Source organism: Doryrhamphus excisus, chromosome 13, assembly GCF_030265055.1.
Source record: "Doryrhamphus excisus isolate RoL2022-K1 chromosome 13, RoL_Dexc_1.0, whole genome shotgun sequence".
Taxonomy (NCBI): domain Eukaryota; kingdom Metazoa; phylum Chordata; class Actinopteri; order Syngnathiformes; family Syngnathidae; genus Doryrhamphus; species Doryrhamphus excisus.
Window position 1 is genome coordinate 415943 of NC_080478.1, and position 16074 is coordinate 432016.

The 16074-nt window shown below is 51.7% G+C and overlaps 50 non-coding genes and 20 pseudogenes across 50 annotated transcripts; all 70 read right to left on the reverse strand.

Moving 5' to 3' along the window:
- Positions 1-56: 56 nt before the first annotated feature.
- On the reverse strand, positions 57-175 carry LOC131142652 (5S ribosomal RNA). Its single transcript, XR_009132724.1, has one exon. It is a non-coding gene; the product is annotated as a 5S ribosomal RNA (ribosomal RNA).
- A 112-nt stretch (positions 176-287) lies between these two features.
- LOC131098986 (5S ribosomal RNA) lies at positions 288-405 on the reverse strand. The gene has a single exon (XR_009117830.1). It is a non-coding gene; the product is annotated as a 5S ribosomal RNA (ribosomal RNA).
- A 112-nt stretch (positions 406-517) lies between these two features.
- Positions 518-636, reverse strand: LOC131097536 (5S ribosomal RNA). The gene has a single exon (XR_009116436.1). It is a non-coding gene; the product is annotated as a 5S ribosomal RNA (ribosomal RNA).
- A 112-nt stretch (positions 637-748) lies between these two features.
- Positions 749-877, reverse strand: LOC131099731 (5S ribosomal RNA; annotated as a pseudogene).
- Positions 878-990: 113 nt separating this feature from the next.
- LOC131100003 (5S ribosomal RNA) lies at positions 991-1109 on the reverse strand. Its single transcript, XR_009118773.1, has one exon. It is a non-coding gene; the product is annotated as a 5S ribosomal RNA (ribosomal RNA).
- A 112-nt stretch (positions 1110-1221) lies between these two features.
- On the reverse strand, positions 1222-1340 carry LOC131143366 (5S ribosomal RNA). The gene has a single exon (XR_009133415.1). It is a non-coding gene; the product is annotated as a 5S ribosomal RNA (ribosomal RNA).
- A 112-nt stretch (positions 1341-1452) lies between these two features.
- On the reverse strand, positions 1453-1571 carry LOC131097426 (5S ribosomal RNA). The gene has a single exon (XR_009116332.1). It is a non-coding gene; the product is annotated as a 5S ribosomal RNA (ribosomal RNA).
- A 112-nt stretch (positions 1572-1683) lies between these two features.
- LOC131141119 (5S ribosomal RNA) lies at positions 1684-1792 on the reverse strand (annotated as a pseudogene).
- A 112-nt stretch (positions 1793-1904) lies between these two features.
- On the reverse strand, positions 1905-2023 carry LOC131097730 (5S ribosomal RNA). Its single transcript, XR_009116624.1, has one exon. It is a non-coding gene; the product is annotated as a 5S ribosomal RNA (ribosomal RNA).
- Positions 2024-2135: 112 nt separating this feature from the next.
- Positions 2136-2254, reverse strand: LOC131099319 (5S ribosomal RNA). Its single transcript, XR_009118154.1, has one exon. It is a non-coding gene; the product is annotated as a 5S ribosomal RNA (ribosomal RNA).
- A 112-nt stretch (positions 2255-2366) lies between these two features.
- Positions 2367-2475, reverse strand: LOC131141211 (5S ribosomal RNA; annotated as a pseudogene).
- A 112-nt stretch (positions 2476-2587) lies between these two features.
- Positions 2588-2706, reverse strand: LOC131098567 (5S ribosomal RNA). Its single transcript, XR_009117434.1, has one exon. It is a non-coding gene; the product is annotated as a 5S ribosomal RNA (ribosomal RNA).
- Positions 2707-2818: 112 nt separating this feature from the next.
- Positions 2819-2937, reverse strand: LOC131099566 (5S ribosomal RNA). The gene has a single exon (XR_009118391.1). It is a non-coding gene; the product is annotated as a 5S ribosomal RNA (ribosomal RNA).
- A 112-nt stretch (positions 2938-3049) lies between these two features.
- On the reverse strand, positions 3050-3168 carry LOC131099127 (5S ribosomal RNA). Its single transcript, XR_009117965.1, has one exon. It is a non-coding gene; the product is annotated as a 5S ribosomal RNA (ribosomal RNA).
- A 112-nt stretch (positions 3169-3280) lies between these two features.
- Positions 3281-3399, reverse strand: LOC131142653 (5S ribosomal RNA). The gene has a single exon (XR_009132725.1). It is a non-coding gene; the product is annotated as a 5S ribosomal RNA (ribosomal RNA).
- A 112-nt stretch (positions 3400-3511) lies between these two features.
- Positions 3512-3629, reverse strand: LOC131098988 (5S ribosomal RNA). The gene has a single exon (XR_009117831.1). It is a non-coding gene; the product is annotated as a 5S ribosomal RNA (ribosomal RNA).
- A 112-nt stretch (positions 3630-3741) lies between these two features.
- On the reverse strand, positions 3742-3860 carry LOC131097537 (5S ribosomal RNA). The gene has a single exon (XR_009116437.1). It is a non-coding gene; the product is annotated as a 5S ribosomal RNA (ribosomal RNA).
- A 112-nt stretch (positions 3861-3972) lies between these two features.
- On the reverse strand, positions 3973-4101 carry LOC131099732 (5S ribosomal RNA; annotated as a pseudogene).
- Positions 4102-4214: 113 nt separating this feature from the next.
- On the reverse strand, positions 4215-4333 carry LOC131100004 (5S ribosomal RNA). The gene has a single exon (XR_009118774.1). It is a non-coding gene; the product is annotated as a 5S ribosomal RNA (ribosomal RNA).
- Positions 4334-4445: 112 nt separating this feature from the next.
- LOC131100450 (5S ribosomal RNA) lies at positions 4446-4554 on the reverse strand (annotated as a pseudogene).
- Positions 4555-4666: 112 nt separating this feature from the next.
- On the reverse strand, positions 4667-4785 carry LOC131097427 (5S ribosomal RNA). Its single transcript, XR_009116333.1, has one exon. It is a non-coding gene; the product is annotated as a 5S ribosomal RNA (ribosomal RNA).
- A 112-nt stretch (positions 4786-4897) lies between these two features.
- LOC131141120 (5S ribosomal RNA) lies at positions 4898-5006 on the reverse strand (annotated as a pseudogene).
- Positions 5007-5118: 112 nt separating this feature from the next.
- On the reverse strand, positions 5119-5237 carry LOC131097731 (5S ribosomal RNA). Its single transcript, XR_009116625.1, has one exon. It is a non-coding gene; the product is annotated as a 5S ribosomal RNA (ribosomal RNA).
- Positions 5238-5349: 112 nt separating this feature from the next.
- LOC131099320 (5S ribosomal RNA) lies at positions 5350-5468 on the reverse strand. The gene has a single exon (XR_009118155.1). It is a non-coding gene; the product is annotated as a 5S ribosomal RNA (ribosomal RNA).
- A 112-nt stretch (positions 5469-5580) lies between these two features.
- On the reverse strand, positions 5581-5689 carry LOC131141212 (5S ribosomal RNA; annotated as a pseudogene).
- Positions 5690-5801: 112 nt separating this feature from the next.
- LOC131098569 (5S ribosomal RNA) lies at positions 5802-5920 on the reverse strand. The gene has a single exon (XR_009117436.1). It is a non-coding gene; the product is annotated as a 5S ribosomal RNA (ribosomal RNA).
- Positions 5921-6032: 112 nt separating this feature from the next.
- On the reverse strand, positions 6033-6151 carry LOC131100335 (5S ribosomal RNA). The gene has a single exon (XR_009119078.1). It is a non-coding gene; the product is annotated as a 5S ribosomal RNA (ribosomal RNA).
- A 112-nt stretch (positions 6152-6263) lies between these two features.
- Positions 6264-6382, reverse strand: LOC131099128 (5S ribosomal RNA). Its single transcript, XR_009117966.1, has one exon. It is a non-coding gene; the product is annotated as a 5S ribosomal RNA (ribosomal RNA).
- Positions 6383-6494: 112 nt separating this feature from the next.
- Positions 6495-6613, reverse strand: LOC131142655 (5S ribosomal RNA). The gene has a single exon (XR_009132727.1). It is a non-coding gene; the product is annotated as a 5S ribosomal RNA (ribosomal RNA).
- Positions 6614-6725: 112 nt separating this feature from the next.
- On the reverse strand, positions 6726-6843 carry LOC131098989 (5S ribosomal RNA). Its single transcript, XR_009117832.1, has one exon. It is a non-coding gene; the product is annotated as a 5S ribosomal RNA (ribosomal RNA).
- A 112-nt stretch (positions 6844-6955) lies between these two features.
- On the reverse strand, positions 6956-7074 carry LOC131097539 (5S ribosomal RNA). The gene has a single exon (XR_009116439.1). It is a non-coding gene; the product is annotated as a 5S ribosomal RNA (ribosomal RNA).
- Positions 7075-7186: 112 nt separating this feature from the next.
- On the reverse strand, positions 7187-7315 carry LOC131099733 (5S ribosomal RNA; annotated as a pseudogene).
- Positions 7316-7428: 113 nt separating this feature from the next.
- LOC131100006 (5S ribosomal RNA) lies at positions 7429-7547 on the reverse strand. The gene has a single exon (XR_009118776.1). It is a non-coding gene; the product is annotated as a 5S ribosomal RNA (ribosomal RNA).
- A 112-nt stretch (positions 7548-7659) lies between these two features.
- Positions 7660-7768, reverse strand: LOC131100451 (5S ribosomal RNA; annotated as a pseudogene).
- A 112-nt stretch (positions 7769-7880) lies between these two features.
- LOC131097428 (5S ribosomal RNA) lies at positions 7881-7999 on the reverse strand. Its single transcript, XR_009116334.1, has one exon. It is a non-coding gene; the product is annotated as a 5S ribosomal RNA (ribosomal RNA).
- A 112-nt stretch (positions 8000-8111) lies between these two features.
- Positions 8112-8220, reverse strand: LOC131141121 (5S ribosomal RNA; annotated as a pseudogene).
- Positions 8221-8332: 112 nt separating this feature from the next.
- On the reverse strand, positions 8333-8451 carry LOC131097732 (5S ribosomal RNA). Its single transcript, XR_009116626.1, has one exon. It is a non-coding gene; the product is annotated as a 5S ribosomal RNA (ribosomal RNA).
- A 112-nt stretch (positions 8452-8563) lies between these two features.
- On the reverse strand, positions 8564-8682 carry LOC131099321 (5S ribosomal RNA). The gene has a single exon (XR_009118156.1). It is a non-coding gene; the product is annotated as a 5S ribosomal RNA (ribosomal RNA).
- Positions 8683-8794: 112 nt separating this feature from the next.
- Positions 8795-8903, reverse strand: LOC131141213 (5S ribosomal RNA; annotated as a pseudogene).
- A 112-nt stretch (positions 8904-9015) lies between these two features.
- LOC131098570 (5S ribosomal RNA) lies at positions 9016-9134 on the reverse strand. The gene has a single exon (XR_009117437.1). It is a non-coding gene; the product is annotated as a 5S ribosomal RNA (ribosomal RNA).
- A 112-nt stretch (positions 9135-9246) lies between these two features.
- LOC131099568 (5S ribosomal RNA) lies at positions 9247-9365 on the reverse strand. The gene has a single exon (XR_009118393.1). It is a non-coding gene; the product is annotated as a 5S ribosomal RNA (ribosomal RNA).
- A 112-nt stretch (positions 9366-9477) lies between these two features.
- LOC131099129 (5S ribosomal RNA) lies at positions 9478-9596 on the reverse strand. Its single transcript, XR_009117967.1, has one exon. It is a non-coding gene; the product is annotated as a 5S ribosomal RNA (ribosomal RNA).
- A 112-nt stretch (positions 9597-9708) lies between these two features.
- LOC131142656 (5S ribosomal RNA) lies at positions 9709-9827 on the reverse strand. Its single transcript, XR_009132728.1, has one exon. It is a non-coding gene; the product is annotated as a 5S ribosomal RNA (ribosomal RNA).
- A 112-nt stretch (positions 9828-9939) lies between these two features.
- Positions 9940-10057, reverse strand: LOC131098990 (5S ribosomal RNA). The gene has a single exon (XR_009117833.1). It is a non-coding gene; the product is annotated as a 5S ribosomal RNA (ribosomal RNA).
- A 112-nt stretch (positions 10058-10169) lies between these two features.
- On the reverse strand, positions 10170-10288 carry LOC131097540 (5S ribosomal RNA). Its single transcript, XR_009116440.1, has one exon. It is a non-coding gene; the product is annotated as a 5S ribosomal RNA (ribosomal RNA).
- Positions 10289-10400: 112 nt separating this feature from the next.
- LOC131099734 (5S ribosomal RNA) lies at positions 10401-10529 on the reverse strand (annotated as a pseudogene).
- A 113-nt stretch (positions 10530-10642) lies between these two features.
- LOC131100008 (5S ribosomal RNA) lies at positions 10643-10761 on the reverse strand. The gene has a single exon (XR_009118777.1). It is a non-coding gene; the product is annotated as a 5S ribosomal RNA (ribosomal RNA).
- Positions 10762-10873: 112 nt separating this feature from the next.
- On the reverse strand, positions 10874-10982 carry LOC131100452 (5S ribosomal RNA; annotated as a pseudogene).
- A 112-nt stretch (positions 10983-11094) lies between these two features.
- Positions 11095-11213, reverse strand: LOC131097429 (5S ribosomal RNA). The gene has a single exon (XR_009116335.1). It is a non-coding gene; the product is annotated as a 5S ribosomal RNA (ribosomal RNA).
- A 112-nt stretch (positions 11214-11325) lies between these two features.
- On the reverse strand, positions 11326-11434 carry LOC131141122 (5S ribosomal RNA; annotated as a pseudogene).
- Positions 11435-11546: 112 nt separating this feature from the next.
- Positions 11547-11665, reverse strand: LOC131097733 (5S ribosomal RNA). The gene has a single exon (XR_009116627.1). It is a non-coding gene; the product is annotated as a 5S ribosomal RNA (ribosomal RNA).
- A 112-nt stretch (positions 11666-11777) lies between these two features.
- LOC131099322 (5S ribosomal RNA) lies at positions 11778-11896 on the reverse strand. Its single transcript, XR_009118157.1, has one exon. It is a non-coding gene; the product is annotated as a 5S ribosomal RNA (ribosomal RNA).
- Positions 11897-12008: 112 nt separating this feature from the next.
- On the reverse strand, positions 12009-12117 carry LOC131141214 (5S ribosomal RNA; annotated as a pseudogene).
- Positions 12118-12229: 112 nt separating this feature from the next.
- LOC131098571 (5S ribosomal RNA) lies at positions 12230-12348 on the reverse strand. The gene has a single exon (XR_009117438.1). It is a non-coding gene; the product is annotated as a 5S ribosomal RNA (ribosomal RNA).
- Positions 12349-12460: 112 nt separating this feature from the next.
- Positions 12461-12579, reverse strand: LOC131099569 (5S ribosomal RNA). The gene has a single exon (XR_009118394.1). It is a non-coding gene; the product is annotated as a 5S ribosomal RNA (ribosomal RNA).
- A 112-nt stretch (positions 12580-12691) lies between these two features.
- LOC131099130 (5S ribosomal RNA) lies at positions 12692-12810 on the reverse strand. The gene has a single exon (XR_009117968.1). It is a non-coding gene; the product is annotated as a 5S ribosomal RNA (ribosomal RNA).
- Positions 12811-12922: 112 nt separating this feature from the next.
- LOC131142657 (5S ribosomal RNA) lies at positions 12923-13041 on the reverse strand. The gene has a single exon (XR_009132729.1). It is a non-coding gene; the product is annotated as a 5S ribosomal RNA (ribosomal RNA).
- Positions 13042-13153: 112 nt separating this feature from the next.
- On the reverse strand, positions 13154-13271 carry LOC131098991 (5S ribosomal RNA). Its single transcript, XR_009117834.1, has one exon. It is a non-coding gene; the product is annotated as a 5S ribosomal RNA (ribosomal RNA).
- Positions 13272-13383: 112 nt separating this feature from the next.
- On the reverse strand, positions 13384-13502 carry LOC131142658 (5S ribosomal RNA). Its single transcript, XR_009132730.1, has one exon. It is a non-coding gene; the product is annotated as a 5S ribosomal RNA (ribosomal RNA).
- A 112-nt stretch (positions 13503-13614) lies between these two features.
- LOC131098993 (5S ribosomal RNA) lies at positions 13615-13732 on the reverse strand. Its single transcript, XR_009117836.1, has one exon. It is a non-coding gene; the product is annotated as a 5S ribosomal RNA (ribosomal RNA).
- A 112-nt stretch (positions 13733-13844) lies between these two features.
- On the reverse strand, positions 13845-13963 carry LOC131097541 (5S ribosomal RNA). Its single transcript, XR_009116441.1, has one exon. It is a non-coding gene; the product is annotated as a 5S ribosomal RNA (ribosomal RNA).
- A 112-nt stretch (positions 13964-14075) lies between these two features.
- On the reverse strand, positions 14076-14204 carry LOC131099735 (5S ribosomal RNA; annotated as a pseudogene).
- A 112-nt stretch (positions 14205-14316) lies between these two features.
- LOC131100453 (5S ribosomal RNA) lies at positions 14317-14425 on the reverse strand (annotated as a pseudogene).
- A 112-nt stretch (positions 14426-14537) lies between these two features.
- On the reverse strand, positions 14538-14656 carry LOC131099324 (5S ribosomal RNA). Its single transcript, XR_009118158.1, has one exon. It is a non-coding gene; the product is annotated as a 5S ribosomal RNA (ribosomal RNA).
- A 112-nt stretch (positions 14657-14768) lies between these two features.
- Positions 14769-14877, reverse strand: LOC131141216 (5S ribosomal RNA; annotated as a pseudogene).
- Positions 14878-14989: 112 nt separating this feature from the next.
- LOC131098182 (5S ribosomal RNA) lies at positions 14990-15108 on the reverse strand. The gene has a single exon (XR_009117060.1). It is a non-coding gene; the product is annotated as a 5S ribosomal RNA (ribosomal RNA).
- A 112-nt stretch (positions 15109-15220) lies between these two features.
- On the reverse strand, positions 15221-15329 carry LOC131141123 (5S ribosomal RNA; annotated as a pseudogene).
- Positions 15330-15441: 112 nt separating this feature from the next.
- Positions 15442-15560, reverse strand: LOC131097735 (5S ribosomal RNA). Its single transcript, XR_009116629.1, has one exon. It is a non-coding gene; the product is annotated as a 5S ribosomal RNA (ribosomal RNA).
- A 112-nt stretch (positions 15561-15672) lies between these two features.
- LOC131099587 (5S ribosomal RNA) lies at positions 15673-15791 on the reverse strand. Its single transcript, XR_009118412.1, has one exon. It is a non-coding gene; the product is annotated as a 5S ribosomal RNA (ribosomal RNA).
- Positions 15792-15903: 112 nt separating this feature from the next.
- Positions 15904-16012, reverse strand: LOC131141217 (5S ribosomal RNA; annotated as a pseudogene).
- Positions 16013-16074: the final 62 nt, after the last annotated feature.

The following is a 16074-nucleotide window of genomic DNA, read 5'->3' on the forward strand; positions in this document are numbered from 1 at the left end:
AGCAAAAAGTGTCAAACAGCGCCCTCTGCTGTCAGGCAAGAGCAGAAACCATAAAAAGCTTACAGCACCTGGTATTCCCAGGCGGTCTCCCATCCAAGTACTAACCAGGCCAGCCCCTGCTTAGCTTCCGAGATCGGACGAGATCGGGCGTTTTCAGGGTAGTATGGCCGTAAGCTTAAAGGGCAACTGAAAAAATCTTATTTGAAGGCGACGCAGGCCAAACTAGACTCCAGCAAAAAGTGTCAAACAGCGCCCTCTGCTGTCAGGCAAGAGCAGAAACCATAAAAAGCTTACAGCACCTGGTATTCCCAGGCGGTCTCCATCCAAGTACTAACCAGGCCCGCCCCTGCTTTGCTTCCGAGATCGGACGAGATCGGGCGTTTTCAGGGTAGTATGGCCGTAAGCTTTAAGGGCAACTGAAAAAATCTTATTTGAAGGCGACGCAGGCCAAACTAGACTCCAGCAAAAAGTGTCAAACAGCGCCCTCTGCTGTCAGGCAAGAGCAGAAACCATAAAAAGCTTACAGCACCTGGTATTCCCAGGCGGTCTCCCATCCAAGTACTAACCAGGCCAGCCCCTGCTTAGCTTCCGAGATCGGACGAGATCGGGCGTTTTCGGGGTAGTATGGCCGTAAGCTTTAAGGGCAACTGAAAAAATCTTATTTGAAGGCGACGCAGGCCAAACTAGACTCCAGCAAAAAGTGTCAAACAGCGCCCTCTGCTGTCAGGCAAGAGCAGAAACCATAAAAAGCTTACAGCACCTGGTATTCCCAGGCGGTCTCCCATCCAAGTACTAACCAGGCCCGCCCCTGCTTAGCTTCCGAGATCGGACGAGATCGGACGAGATCGGGCGTTTTCAGGGTAGTATGGCTGTAAACTGCCAGGTCAACTGAAAAGATCCTATTTGAAGGTGACGCAGGCCAAACTAGACTCCAGCAAAAAGTGTCAAACAGCGCCCTCTGCTGTCAGGCAAGAGCAGAAACCATAAAAAAGCTTACAGCACCTGGTATTCCCAGGCGGTCTCCCATCCAAGTACTAACCAGGCCCGCCCCTGCTCAGCTTCCAAGATCGGACGAGATCTGGCGTTTTCAGGGTAGTATGGCCGTAAGCTGCCAGGTCAACTGAAAAGATCCTATTTGAAGGCGACGCAGGCCAAACTAGACTCCAGCAAAAAGTGTCAAACAGCGCCCTCTGCTGTCAGGCAAGAGCAGAAACCATAAAAAGCTTACAGCACCTGGTATTCCCAGGCGGTCTCCCATCCAAGTACTAACCAGGCCCGCCCCTGCTTAGCTTCCGAGATCGGACGAGATCAGGCGTTTTAAGGGTAGTATGGCCGTAAGCTGCCAGGTCACCTGAAAAGATCCTATTTGAAGGTGACGCAGGCCAAACTAGACTCCAGCAAAAAGTGTCAAACAGCGCCCTCTGCTGTCAGGCAAGAGCAGAAACCATAAAAAGCTTACAGCACCTGGTATTCCCAGGCGGTCTCCCATCCAAGTACTAACCAGGCCCGCCCCTGCTTAGTTTCCGAGATCAGACGAGATCGGGCGTTTTCAGGGTAGTATGGCCGTAAGCTGCCAGGTCAACTGAAAAGATCCTATTTGAAGGTGACGCAGGCCAAACTAGACTCTGGCAAAAAGTGTCAAACAGCGCCCTTTGCTGTCAGGCAAGAGCAGAAACCATAAAAAGCTTATAGCACCTGGTATTCCCAGGCGGTCTCCCATCCAAGTACTAACCAGGCCCGCCCCTGCTTAGCTTCCGAGATCGGGCGTTTTCAGGGTAGTATGGCCGTAAGCTGCCAGGTCAACTGAAAAGATCCTATTTGAAGGCGACGCAGGCCAAACTAGACTCCAGCAAAAAGTGTCAAACAGCGCCCTCTGCTGTCAGGCATGAGCAGAAACCATAAAAGGCTTACAGCACCTGGTATTCCCAGGCGGTCTCCCATCCAAGTACTAACCAGGCCCACCCCTGTTTAGCTTACGAGATCGGACGAGATCGGGCGTTTTCAGGGTAGTATGACCGTAAGCTGCCAGATCAACTGAAAAGATCCTATTTGAAGGCGACGCAGGCCAAACTAGACTCCAGCAAAAAGTGTCAAACAGCGCCCTCTGCTGTCAGGCAAGAGCAGAAACCATATAAAGCTTACAGCACCTGGTATTTCCAGGCGGTCTCCCATCCAAGTACTAACCAGGCCCGCCCCTGCTTAGCTTCCGAGATCGGACGAGATCGGGCTTTTTCAGGATAGTATGGCCGTAAGCTGCCAGATCAACTGAAAAGATCCTATTTGAAGGCGACGCAGGCCAAACTAGACTCTGGCAAAAAGTGTCAAACAGCGCCCTTTGCTGTCAGGCAAGAGCAGAAACCATAAAAAGCTTACAGCACCTGGTATTCCCAGGCGGTCTCCCATCCAAGTACTAACCAGGCCCGCCCCTGCTTAGCTTCCGAGATCGGGCTTTTTCAGGGTAGTATGGCCGTAAGCTGCCAGGTGAACTGAGAAGATCCTATTTGAAGGTGACGCAGGCCAAACTAGACTCCAGCAAAAAGTGTCAAACAGCGCCCTCTGCTGTCAGGCAAGAGCAGAAACCATAAAAGGCTTACAGCACCTGGTATTCCCAGGCGGTCTCCCATCCAAGTACTAACCAGGCCCACCCCTGTTTAGCTTACGAGATCGGACGAGATCGGGCATTTTCAGGGTAGTATGACCGTAAGCTGCCAGATCAACTGAAAAGATCCTATTTGAAGGCGACGCAGGCCAAACTAGACTCCAGCAAAAAGTGTCAAACAGCGCCCTCTGCTGTCAGGCAAGAGCCGAAACCATAAAAGGCTTACAGCACCTGGTATTCCCAGGCGGTCTCTCATCCAAGTACTAACCAGGCCCGCCCCTGCTTAGCTTCCGAGATCGGACGATATCGGGCGTTTTCAGGGTAGTATGGCCGTAAGCTGCCAGGGCAACTGAAAAGATCCTATTTGAAGGCGACGCAGGCCAAACTAGACTCCAGCAAAAAGTGTCAAACAGCGCCCTCTGCTTTCAGGCAAAAGCAGAAACCATAAAAAGCTTAGAGCACCTGGTATTCCTAGGCGGTTTCCCATCCAAGTACTAACCAGGCCCGCCCCTGCTTAGCTTCCGAGATCGGATGAGATCGGGCGTTTTCAGGGTAGTATGGCTGTAAGCTGCCAAGGCAACTGAAAAGATCCTATTTGAAGGCGACGCAGGCCAAACTAAACTCCAGCAAAAAGTGTCAAACAGCGCCCTCTGCTGTCAGGCAAGAGCAGAAACCATAAAAAGCTTACAGCACCTGGTATTCCCAGGCGGTCTCCCATCCAAGTACTAACCAGGCCAGCCCCTGCTTAGCTTCCGAGATCGGACGAGATCGGGCGTTTTCAGGGTAGTATGGCCGTAAGCTTAAAGGGCAACTGAAAAAATCTTATTTGAAGGCGACGCAGGCCAAACTAGACTCCAGCAAAAAGTGTCAAACAGCGCCCTCTGCTGTCAGGCAAGAGCAGAAACCATAAAAAGCTTACAGCACCTGGTATTCCCAGGCGGTCTCCATCCAAGTACTAACCAGGCCCGCCCCTGCTTTGCTTCCGAGATCGGACGAGATCGGGCGTTTTCAGGGTAGTATGGCCGTAAGCTTTAAGGGCAACTGAAAAAATCTTATTTGAAGGCGACGCAGGCCAAACTAGACTCCAGCAAAAAGTGTCAAACAGCGCCCTCTGCTGTCAGGCAAGAGCAGAAACCATAAAAAGCTTACAGCACCTGGTATTCCCAGGCGGTCTCCCATCCAAGTACTAACCAGGCCAGCCCCTGCTTAGCTTCCGAGATCGGACGAGATCGGGCGTTTTCGGGGTAGTATGGCCGTAAGCTTTAAGGGCAACTGAAAAAATCTTATTTGAAGGCGACGCAGGCCAAACTAGACTCCAGCAAAAAGTGTCAAACAGCGCCCTCTGCTGTCAGGCAAGAGCAGAAACCATAAAAAGCTTACAGCACCTGGTATTCCCAGGCGGTCTCCCATCCAAGTACTAACCAGGCCCGCCCCTGCTTAGCTTCCGAGATCGGACGAGATCGGACGAGATCGGGCGTTTTCAGGGTAGTATGGCTGTAAACTGCCAGGTCAACTGAAAAGATCCTATTTGAAGGTGACGCAGGCCAAACTAGACTCCAGCAAAAAGTGTCAAACAGCGCCCTCTGCTGTCAGGCAAGAGCAGAAACCATAAAAAAGCTTACAGCACCTGGTATTCCCAGGCGGTCTCCCATCCAAGTACTAACCAGGCCCGCCCCTGCTCAGCTTCCAAGATCGGACGAGATCTGGCGTTTTCAGGGTAGTATGGCCGTAAGCTGCCAGGTCAACTGAAAAGATCCTATTTGAAGGTGACGCAGGCCAAACTAGACTCTGGCAAAAAGTGTCAAACAGCGCCCTTTGCTGTCAGGCAAGAGCAGAAACCATAAAAAGCTTACAGCACCTGGTATTCCCAGGCGGTCTCCCATCCAAGTACTAACCAGGCCCGCCCCTGCTTAGCTTCCGAGATCGGGCGTTTTCAGGGTAGTATGGCCGTAAGCTGCCAGGTGAACTGAAAAGATCCTATTTGAAGGTGACGCAGGCCAAACTAGACTCCAGCAAAAAGTGTCAAACAGCGCCCTCTGCTGTCAGGCAAGAGCAGAAACCATAAAAAGCTTACAGCACCTGGTATTCCCAGGCGGTCTCCCATCCAAGTACTAACCAGGCCCGCCCCTGCTTAGTTTCCGAGATCAGACGAGATCGGGCGTTTTCAGGGTAGTATGGCCGTAAGCTGCCAGGTCAACTGAAAAGATCCTATTTGAAGGTGACGCAGGCCAAACTAGACTCTGGCAAAAAGTGTCAAACAGCGCCCTTTGCTGTCAGGCAAGAGCAGAAACCATAAAAAGCTTATAGCACCTGGTATTCCCAGGCGGTCTCCCATCCAAGTACTAACCAGGCCCGCCCCTGCTTAGCTTCCGAGATCGGGCGTTTTCAGGGTAGTATGGCCGTAAGCTGCCAGGTCAACTGAAAAGATCCTATTTGAAGGCGACGCAGGCCAAACTAGACTCCAGCAAAAAGTGTCAAACAGCGCCCTCTGCTGTCAGGCATGAGCAGAAACCATAAAAGGCTTACAGCACCTGGTATTCCCAGGCGGTCTCCCATCCAAGTACTAACCAGGCCCACCCCTGTTTAGCTTACGAGATCGGACGAGATCGGGCGTTTTCAGGGTAGTATGACCGTAAGCTGCCAGATCAACTGAAAAGATCCTATTTGAAGGCGACGCAGGCCAAACTAGACTCCAGCAAAAAGTGTCAAACAGCGCCCTCTGCTGTCAGGCAAGACCAGAAACCATATAAAGCTTACAGCACCTGGTATTTCCAGGCGGTCTCCCATCCAAGTACTAACCAGGCCCGCCCCTGCTTAGCTTCCGAGATCGGACGAGATCGGGCTTTTTCAGGATAGTATGGCCGTAAGCTGCCAGATCAACTGAAAAGATCCTATTTGAAGGCGACGCAGGCCAAACTAGACTCTGGCAAAAAGTGTCAAACAGCGCCCTTTGCTGTCAGGCAAGAGCAGAAACCATAAAAAGCTTACAGCACCTGGTATTCCCAGGCGGTCTCCCATCCAAGTACTAACCAGGCCCGCCCCTGCTTAGCTTCCGAGATCGGGCTTTTTCAGGGTAGTATGGCCGTAAGCTGCCAGGTGAACTGAGAAGATCCTATTTGAAGGTGACGCAGGCCAAACTAGACTCCAGCAAAAAGTGTCAAACAGCGCCCTCTGCTGTCAGGCAAGAGCAGAAACCATAAAAGGCTTACAGCACCTGGTATTCCCAGGCGGTCTCCCATCCAAGTACTAACCAGGCCCACCCCTGTTTAGCTTACGAGATCGGACGAGATCGGGCATTTTCAGGGTAGTATGACCGTAAGCTGCCAGATCAACTGAAAAGATCCTATTTGAAGGCGACGCAGGCCAAACTAGACTCCAGCAAAAAGTGTCAAACAGCGCCCTCTGCTGTCAGGCAAGAGCCGAAACCATAAAAGGCTTACAGCACCTGGTATTCCCAGGCGGTCTCTCATCCAAGTACTAACCAGGCCCGCCCCTGCTTAGCTTCCGAGATCGGACGATATTGGGCGTTTTCAGGGTAGTATGGCCGTAAGCTGCCAGGGCAACTGAAAAGATCCTATTTGAAGGCGACGCAGGCCAAACTAGACTCCAGCAAAAAGTGTCAAACAGCGCCCTCTGCTTTCAGGCAAAAGCAGAAACCATAAAAAGCTTAGAGCACCTGGTATTCCTAGGCGGTTTCCCATCCAAGTACTAACCAGGCCCGCCCCTGCTTAGCTTCCGAGATCGGATGAGATCGGGCGTTTTCAGGGTAGTATGGCTGTAAGCTGCCAAGGCAACTGAAAAGATCCTATTTGAAGGCGACGCAGGCCAAACTAAACTCCAGCAAAAAGTGTCAAACAGCGCCCTCTGCTGTCAGGCAAGAGCAGAAACCATAAAAAGCTTACAGCACCTGGTATTCCCAGGCGGTCTCCCATCCAAGTACTAACCAGGCCAGCCCCTGCTTAGCTTCCGAGATCGGACGAGATCGGGCGTTTTCAGGGTAGTATGGCCGTAAGCTTAAAGGGCAACTGAAAAAATCTTATTTGAAGGCGACGCAGGCCAAACTAGACTCCAGCAAAAAGTGTCAAACAGCGCCCTCTGCTGTCAGGCAAGAGCAGAAACCATAAAAAGCTTACAGCACCTGGTATTCCCAGGCGGTCTCCATCCAAGTACTAACCAGGCCCGCCCCTGCTTTGCTTCCGAGATCGGACGAGATCGGGCGTTTTCAGGGTAGTATGGCCGTAAGCTTTAAGGGCAACTGAAAAAATCTTATTTGAAGGCGACGCAGGCCAAACTAGACTCCAGCAAAAAGTGTCAAACAGCGCCCTCTGCTGTCAGGCAAGAGCAGAAACCATAAAAAGCTTACAGCACCTGGTATTCCCAGGCGGTCTCCCATCCAAGTACTAACCAGGCCAGCCCCTGCTTAGCTTCCGAGATCGGACGAGATCGGGCGTTTTCGGGGTAGTATGGCCGTAAGCTTTAAGGGCAACTGAAAAAATCTTATTTGAAGGCGACGCAGGCCAAACTAGACTCCAGCAAAAAGTGTCAAACAGCGCCCTCTGCTGTCAGGCAAGAGCAGAAACCATAAAAAGCTTACAGCACCTGGTATTCCCAGGCGGTCTCCCATCCAAGTACTAACCAGGCCCGCCCCTGCTTAGCTTCCGAGATCGGACGAGATCGGACGAGATCGGGCGTTTTCAGGGTAGTATGGCTGTAAACTGCCAGGTCAACTGAAAAGATCCTATTTGAAGGTGACGCAGGCCAAACTAGACTCCAGCAAAAAGTGTCAAACAGCGCCCTCTGCTGTCAGGCAAGAGCAGAAACCATAAAAAAGCTTACAGCACCTGGTATTCCCAGGCGGTCTCCCATCCAAGTACTAACCAGGCCCGCCCCTGCTCAGCTTCCAAGATCGGACGAGATCTGGCGTTTTCAGGGTAGTATGGCCGTAAGCTGCCAGGTCAACTGAAAAGATCCTATTTGAAGGTGACGCAGGCCAAACTAGACTCTGGCAAAAAGTGTCAAACAGCGCCCTTTGCTGTCAGGCAAGAGCAGAAACCATAAAAAGCTTACAGCACCTGGTATTCCCAGGCGGTCTCCCATCCAAGTACTAACCAGGCCCGCCCCTGCTTAGCTTCCGAGATCGGGCGTTTTCAGGGTAGTATGGCCGTAAGCTGCCAGGTGAACTGAAAAGATCCTATTTGAAGGTGACGCAGGCCAAACTAGACTCCAGCAAAAAGTGTCAAACAGCGCCCTCTGCTGTCAGGCAAGAGCAGAAACCATAAAAAGCTTACAGCACCTGGTATTCCCAGGCGGTCTCCCATCCAAGTACTAACCAGGCCCGCCCCTGCTTAGTTTCCGAGATCAGACGAGATCGGGCGTTTTCAGGGTAGTATGGCCGTAAGCTGCCAGGTCAACTGAAAAGATCCTATTTGAAGGTGACGCAGGCCAAACTAGACTCTGGCAAAAAGTGTCAAACAGCGCCCTTTGCTGTCAGGCAAGAGCAGAAACCATAAAAAGCTTATAGCACCTGGTATTCCCAGGCGGTCTCCCATCCAAGTACTAACCAGGCCCGCCCCTGCTTAGCTTCCGAGATCGGGCGTTTTCAGGGTAGTATGGCCGTAAGCTGCCAGGTCAACTGAAAAGATCCTATTTGAAGGCGACGCAGGCCAAACTAGACTCCAGCAAAAAGTGTCAAACAGCGCCCTCTGCTGTCAGGCATGAGCAGAAACCATAAAAGGCTTACAGCACCTGGTATTCCCAGGCGGTCTCCCATCCAAGTACTAACCAGGCCCACCCCTGTTTAGCTTACGAGATCGGACGAGATCGGGCGTTTTCAGGGTAGTATGACCGTAAGCTGCCAGATCAACTGAAAAGATCCTATTTGAAGGCGACGCAGGCCAAACTAGACTCCAGCAAAAAGTGTCAAACAGCGCCCTCTGCTGTCAGGCAAGAGCAGAAACCATATAAAGCTTACAGCACCTGGTATTTCCAGGCGGTCTCCCATCCAAGTACTAACCAGGCCCGCCCCTGCTTAGCTTCCGAGATCGGACGAGATCGGGCTTTTTCAGGATAGTATGGCCGTAAGCTGCCAGATCAACTGAAAAGATCCTATTTGAAGGCGACGCAGGCCAAACTAGACTCTGGCAAAAAGTGTCAAACAGCGCCCTTTGCTGTCAGGCAAGAGCAGAAACCATAAAAAGCTTACAGCACCTGGTATTCCCAGGCGGTCTCCCATCCAAGTACTAACCAGGCCCGCCCCTGCTTAGCTTCCGAGATCGGGCTTTTTCAGGGTAGTATGGCCGTAAGCTGCCAGGTGAACTGAGAAGATCCTATTTGAAGGTGACGCAGGCCAAACTAGACTCCAGCAAAAAGTGTCAAACAGCGCCCTCTGCTGTCAGGCAAGAGCAGAAACCATAAAAGGCTTACAGCACCTGGTATTCCCAGGCGGTCTCCCATCCAAGTACTAACCAGGCCCACCCCTGTTTAGCTTACGAGATCGGACGAGATCGGGCATTTTCAGGGTAGTATGACCGTAAGCTGCCAGATCAACTGAAAAGATCCTATTTGAAGGCGACGCAGGCCAAACTAGACTCCAGCAAAAAGTGTCAAACAGCGCCCTCTGCTGTCAGGCAAGAGCCGAAACCATAAAAGGCTTACAGCACCTGGTATTCCCAGGCGGTCTCTCATCCAAGTACTAACCAGGCCCGCCCCTGCTTAGCTTCCGAGATCGGACGATATCGGGCGTTTTCAGGGTAGTATGGCCGTAAGCTGCCAGGGCAACTGAAAAGATCCTATTTGAAGGCGACGCAGGCCAAACTAGACTCCAGCAAAAAGTGTCAAACAGCGCCCTCTGCTTTCAGGCAAAAGCAGAAACCATAAAAAGCTTAGAGCACCTGGTATTCCTAGGCGGTTTCCCATCCAAGTACTAACCAGGCCCGCCCCTGCTTAGCTTCCGAGATCGGATGAGATCGGGCGTTTTCAGGGTAGTATGGCTGTAAGCTGCCAAGGCAACTGAAAAGATCCTATTTGAAGGCGACGCAGGCCAAACTAAACTCCAGCAAAAAGTGTCAAACAGCGCCCTCTGCTGTCAGGCAAGAGCAGAAACCATAAAAAGCTTACAGCACCTGGTATTCCCAGGCGGTCTCCCATCCAAGTACTAACCAGGCCAGCCCCTGCTTAGCTTCCGAGATCGGACGAGATCGGGCGTTTTCAGGGTAGTATGGCCGTAAGCTTAAAGGGCAACTGAAAAAATCTTATTTGAAGGCGACGCAGGCCAAACTAGACTCCAGCAAAAAGTGTCAAACAGCGCCCTCTGCTGTCAGGCAAGAGCAGAAACCATAAAAAGCTTACAGCACCTGGTATTCCCAGGCGGTCTCCATCCAAGTACTAACCAGGCCCGCCCCTGCTTTGCTTCCGAGATCGGACGAGATCGGGCGTTTTCAGGGTAGTATGGCCGTAAGCTTTAAGGGCAACTGAAAAAATCTTATTTGAAGGCGACGCAGGCCAAACTAGACTCCAGCAAAAAGTGTCAAACAGCGCCCTCTGCTGTCAGGCAAGAGCAGAAACCATAAAAAGCTTACAGCACCTGGTATTCCCAGGCGGTCTCCCATCCAAGTACTAACCAGGCCAGCCCCTGCTTAGCTTCCGAGATCGGACGAGATCGGGCGTTTTCGGGGTAGTATGGCCGTAAGCTTTAAGGGCAACTGAAAAAATCTTATTTGAAGGCGACGCAGGCCAAACTAGACTCCAGCAAAAAGTGTCAAACAGCGCCCTCTGCTGTCAGGCAAGAGCAGAAACCATAAAAAGCTTACAGCACCTGGTATTCCCAGGCGGTCTCCCATCCAAGTACTAACCAGGCCCGCCCCTGCTTAGCTTCCGAGATCGGACGAGATCGGACGAGATCGGGCGTTTTCAGGGTAGTATGGCTGTAAACTGCCAGGTCAACTGAAAAGATCCTATTTGAAGGTGACGCAGGCCAAACTAGACTCCAGCAAAAAGTGTCAAACAGCGCCCTCTGCTGTCAGGCAAGAGCAGAAACCATAAAAAAGCTTACAGCACCTGGTATTCCCAGGCGGTCTCCCATCCAAGTACTAACCAGGCCCGCCCCTGCTCAGCTTCCAAGATCGGACGAGATCTGGCGTTTTCAGGGTAGTATGGCCGTAAGCTGCCAGGTCAACTGAAAAGATCCTATTTGAAGGTGACGCAGGCCAAACTAGACTCTGGCAAAAAGTGTCAAACAGCGCCCTTTGCTGTCAGGCAAGAGCAGAAACCATAAAAAGCTTACAGCACCTGGTATTCCCAGGCGGTCTCCCATCCAAGTACTAACCAGGCCCGCCCCTGCTTAGCTTCCGAGATCGGGCGTTTTCAGGGTAGTATGGCCGTAAGCTGCCAGGTGAACTGAAAAGATCCTATTTGAAGGTGACGCAGGCCAAACTAGACTCCAGCAAAAAGTGTCAAACAGCGCCCTCTGCTGTCAGGCAAGAGCAGAAACCATAAAAAGCTTACAGCACCTGGTATTCCCAGGCGGTCTCCCATCCAAGTACTAACCAGGCCCGCCCCTGCTTAGTTTCCGAGATCAGACGAGATCGGGCGTTTTCAGGGTAGTATGGCCGTAAGCTGCCAGGTCAACTGAAAAGATCCTATTTGAAGGTGACGCAGGCCAAACTAGACTCTGGCAAAAAGTGTCAAACAGCGCCCTTTGCTGTCAGGCAAGAGCAGAAACCATAAAAAGCTTATAGCACCTGGTATTCCCAGGCGGTCTCCCATCCAAGTACTAACCAGGCCCGCCCCTGCTTAGCTTCCGAGATCGGGCGTTTTCAGGGTAGTATGGCCGTAAGCTGCCAGGTCAACTGAAAAGATCCTATTTGAAGGCGACGCAGGCCAAACTAGACTCCAGCAAAAAGTGTCAAACAGCGCCCTCTGCTGTCAGGCATGAGCAGAAACCATAAAAGGCTTACAGCACCTGGTATTCCCAGGCGGTCTCCCATCCAAGTACTAACCAGGCCCACCCCTGTTTAGCTTACGAGATCGGACGAGATCGGGCGTTTTCAGGGTAGTATGACCGTAAGCTGCCAGATCAACTGAAAAGATCCTATTTGAAGGCGACGCAGGCCAAACTAGACTCCAGCAAAAAGTGTCAAACAGCGCCCTCTGCTGTCAGGCAAGAGCAGAAACCATATAAAGCTTACAGCACCTGGTATTTCCAGGCGGTCTCCCATCCAAGTACTAACCAGGCCCGCCCCTGCTTAGCTTCCGAGATCGGACGAGATCGGGCTTTTTCAGGATAGTATGGCCGTAAGCTGCCAGATCAACTGAAAAGATCCTATTTGAAGGCGACGCAGGCCAAACTAGACTCTGGCAAAAAGTGTCAAACAGCGCCCTTTGCTGTCAGGCAAGAGCAGAAACCATAAAAAGCTTACAGCACCTGGTATTCCCAGGCGGTCTCCCATCCAAGTACTAACCAGGCCCGCCCCTGCTTAGCTTCCGAGATCGGGCTTTTTCAGGGTAGTATGGCCGTAAGCTGCCAGGTGAACTGAGAAGATCCTATTTGAAGGTGACGCAGGCCAAACTAGACTCCAGCAAAAAGTGTCAAACAGCGCCCTCTGCTGTCAGGCAAGAGCAGAAACCATAAAAGGCTTACAGCACCTGGTATTCCCAGGCGGTCTCCCATCCAAGTACTAACCAGGCCCACCCCTGTTTAGCTTACGAGATCGGACGAGATCGGGCATTTTCAGGGTAGTATGACCGTAAGCTGCCAGATCAACTGAAAAGATCCTATTTGAAGGCGACGCAGGCCAAACTAGACTCCAGCAAAAAGTGTCAAACAGCGCCCTCTGCTGTCAGGCAAGAGCCGAAACCATAAAAGGCTTACAGCACCTGGTATTCCCAGGCGGTCTCTCATCCAAGTACTAACCAGGCCCGCCCCTGCTTAGCTTCCGAGATCGGACGATATCGGGCGTTTTCAGGGTAGTATGGCCGTAAGCTGCCAGGGCAACTGAAAAGATCCTATTTGAAGGCGACGCAGGCCAAACTAGACTCCAGCAAAAAGTGTCAAACAGCGCCCTCTGCTTTCAGGCAAAAGCAGAAACCATAAAAAGCTTAGAGCACCTGGTATTCCTAGGCGGTTTCCCATCCAAGTACTAACCAGGCCCGCCCCTGCTTAGCTTCCGAGATCGGATGAGATCGGGCGTTTTCAGGGTAGTATGGCTGTAAGCTGCCAAGGCAACTGAAAAGATCCTATTTGAAGGCGACGCAGGCCAAACTAAACTCCAGCAAAAAGTGTCAAACAGCGCCCTCTGCTGTCAGGCAAGAGCAGAAACCATAAAAAGCTTACAGCACCTGGTATTCCCAGGCGGTCTCCCATCCAAGTACTAACCAGGCCAGCCCCTGCTTAGCTTCCGAGATCGGACGAGATCGGGCGTTTTCAGGGTAGTATGGCCGTAAGCTTAAAGGGCAACTGAAAAAATCTTATTTGAAGGCGACGCAGGCCAAACTAGACTCCAGCAAAAAGTGTCAAACAGCGCCCTCTGCTGTCAGGCAAGAGCAGAAACCATAAAAAGCTTACAGCACCTGGTATTCCCAGGCGGTCTCCATCCAAGTACTAACCAGGCCCGCCCCTGCTTTGCTTCCGAGATCGGACGAGATCGGGCGTTTTCAGGGTAGTATGGCCGTAAGCTTTAAGGGCAACTGAAAAAATCTTATTTGAAGGCGACGCAGGCCAAACTAGACTCCAGCAAAAAGTGTCAAACAGCGCCCTCTGCTGTCAGGCAAGAGCAGAAACCATAAAAAGCTTACAGCACCTGGTATTCCCAGGCGGTCTCCCATCCAAGTACTAACCAGGCCAGCCCCTGCTTAGCTTCCGAGATCGGACGAGATCGGGCGTTTTCAGGGTAGTATGGCCGTAAGCTTAAAGGGCAACTGAAAAAATCTTATTTGAAGGCGACGCAGGCCAAACTAGACTCCAGCAAAAAGTGTCAAACAGCGCCCTCTGCTGTCAGGCAAGAGCAGAAACCATAAAAAGCTTACAGCACCTGGTATTCCCAGGCGGTCTCCATCCAAGTACTAACCAGGCCCGCCCCTGCTTTGCTTCCGAGATCGGACGAGATCGGGCGTTTTCAGGGTAGTATGGCCGTAAGCTTTAAGGGCAACTGAAAAAATCTTATTTGAAGGCGACGCAGGCCAAACTAGACTCCAGCAAAAAGTGTCAAACAGCGCCCTCTGCTGTCAGGCAAGAGCAGAAACCATAAAAAGCTTACAGCACCTGGTATTCCCAGGCGGTCTCCCATCCAAGTACTAACCAGGCCAGCCCCTGCTTAGCTTCCGAGATCGGACGAGATCGGGCGTTTTCGGGGTAGTATGGCCGTAAGCTTTAAGGGCAACTGAAAAAATCTTATTTGAAGGCGACGCAGGCCAAACTAGACTCCAGCAAAAAGTGTCAAACAGCGCCCTCTGCTGTCAGGCAAGAGCAGAAACCATAAAAAGCTTACAGCACCTGGTATTCCCAGGCGGTCTCCCATCCAAGTACTAACCAGGCCCGCCCCTGCTTAGCTTCCGAGATCGGACGAGATCGGACGAGATCGGGCGTTTTCAGGGTAGTATGGCTGTAAACTGCCAGGTCAACTGAAAAGATCCTATTTGAAGGTGACGCAGGCCAAACTAGACTCTGGCAAAAAGTGTCAAACAGCGCCCTTTGCTGTCAGGCAAGAGCAGAAACCATAAAAAGCTTACAGCACCTGGTATTCCCAGGCGGTCTCCCATCCAAGTACTAACCAGGCCCGCCCCTGCTTAGCTTCCGAGATCGGGCGTTTTCAGGGTAGTATGGCCGTAAGCTGCCAGGTGAACTGAAAAGATCCTATTTGAAGGCGACGCAGGCCAAACTAGACTCCAGCAAAAAGTGTCAAACAGCGCCCTCTGCTGTCAGGCAAGAGCAGAAACCATATAAAGCTTACAGCACCTGGTATTTCCAGGCGGTCTCCCATCCAAGTACTAACCAGGCCCGCCCCTGCTTAGCTTCCGAGATCGGACGAGATCGGGCTTTTTCAGGATAGTATGGCCGTAAGCTGCCAGATCAACTGAAAAGATCCTATTTGAAGGCGACGCAGGCCAAACTAGACTCTGGCAAAAAGTGTCAAACAGCGCCCTTTGCTGTCAGGCAAGAGCAGAAACCATAAAAAGCTTACAGCACCTGGTATTCCCAGGCGGTCTCCCATCCAAGTACTAACCAGGCCCGCCCCTGCTTAGCTTCCGAGATCGGGCTTTTTCAGGGTAGTATGGCCGTAAGCTGCCAGGTGAACTGAAAAGATCCTATTTGAAGGTGACGCAGGCCAAACTAGACTCCAGCAAAAAGTGTCAAACAGCGCCCTCTGCTGTCAGGCAAGAGCAGAAACCATAAAAGGCTTACAGCACCTGGTATTCCCAGGCGGTCTCCCATCCAAGTACTAACCAGGCCCACCCCTGTTTAGCTTACGAGATCGGACGAGATCGGGCATTTTCAGGGTAGTATGGCCGTAAGCTGCCAGGTCAACTGAAAAGATCCTATTTGAAGGTGACGCAGGCCAAACTAGACTCTGGCAAAAAGTGTCAAACAGCGCCCTTTGCTGTCAGGCAAGAGCAGAAACCATAAAAAGCTTATAGCACCTGGTATTCCCAGGCGGTCTCCCATCCAAGTACTAACCAGGCCCGCCCCTGCTTAGCTTCCGAGATCGGGCGTTTTCAGGGTAGTATGGCCGTAAGCTGCCAGGTCAACTGAAAAGATCCTATTTGAAGGCGACGCAGGCCAAACTAGACTCCAGCAAAAAGTGTCAAACAGCGCCCTCTGCTGTCAGGCATGAGCAGAAACCATAAAAGGCTTACAGCACCTGGTATTCCCAGGCGGTCTCCCATCCAAGTACTAACCAGGCCCACCCCTGTTTAGCTTACGAGATCGGACGAGATCGGGCGTTTTCAGGGTAGTATGACCGTAAGCTGCCAGATCAACTGAAAAGATCCTATTTGAAGGCGACGCAGGCCAAACTAGACTCCAGCAAAAAGTGTCAAACAGCGCCCTCTGCTGTCAGGCAAGAGCAGAAACCATATAAAGCTTACAGCACCTGGTATTTCCAGGCGGTCTCCCATCCAAGTACTAACCAGGCCCGCCCCTGCTTAGCTTCCGAGATCAGACGAGATCGGGCTTTTTCAGGATAGTATGGCCGTAAGCTGCCAGATCAACTGAAAAGATCCTATTTGAAGGCGACGCAGGCCAAACTAGACTCTGGCAAAAAGTGTCAAACAGCGCCCTTTGCTGTCAGGCAAGAGCAGAAACCATAAAAAGCTTACAGCACCTGGTATTCCCAGGCGGTCTCCCATCCAAGTACTAACCAGGCCCGCCCCTGCTTAGCTTCCGAGATCGGGCTTTTTCAGGGTAGTATGGCCGTAAGCTGCCAGGTGAACTGAGAAGATCCTATTTGAAGGTGACGCAGGCCAAACTAGACTCCAGCAAA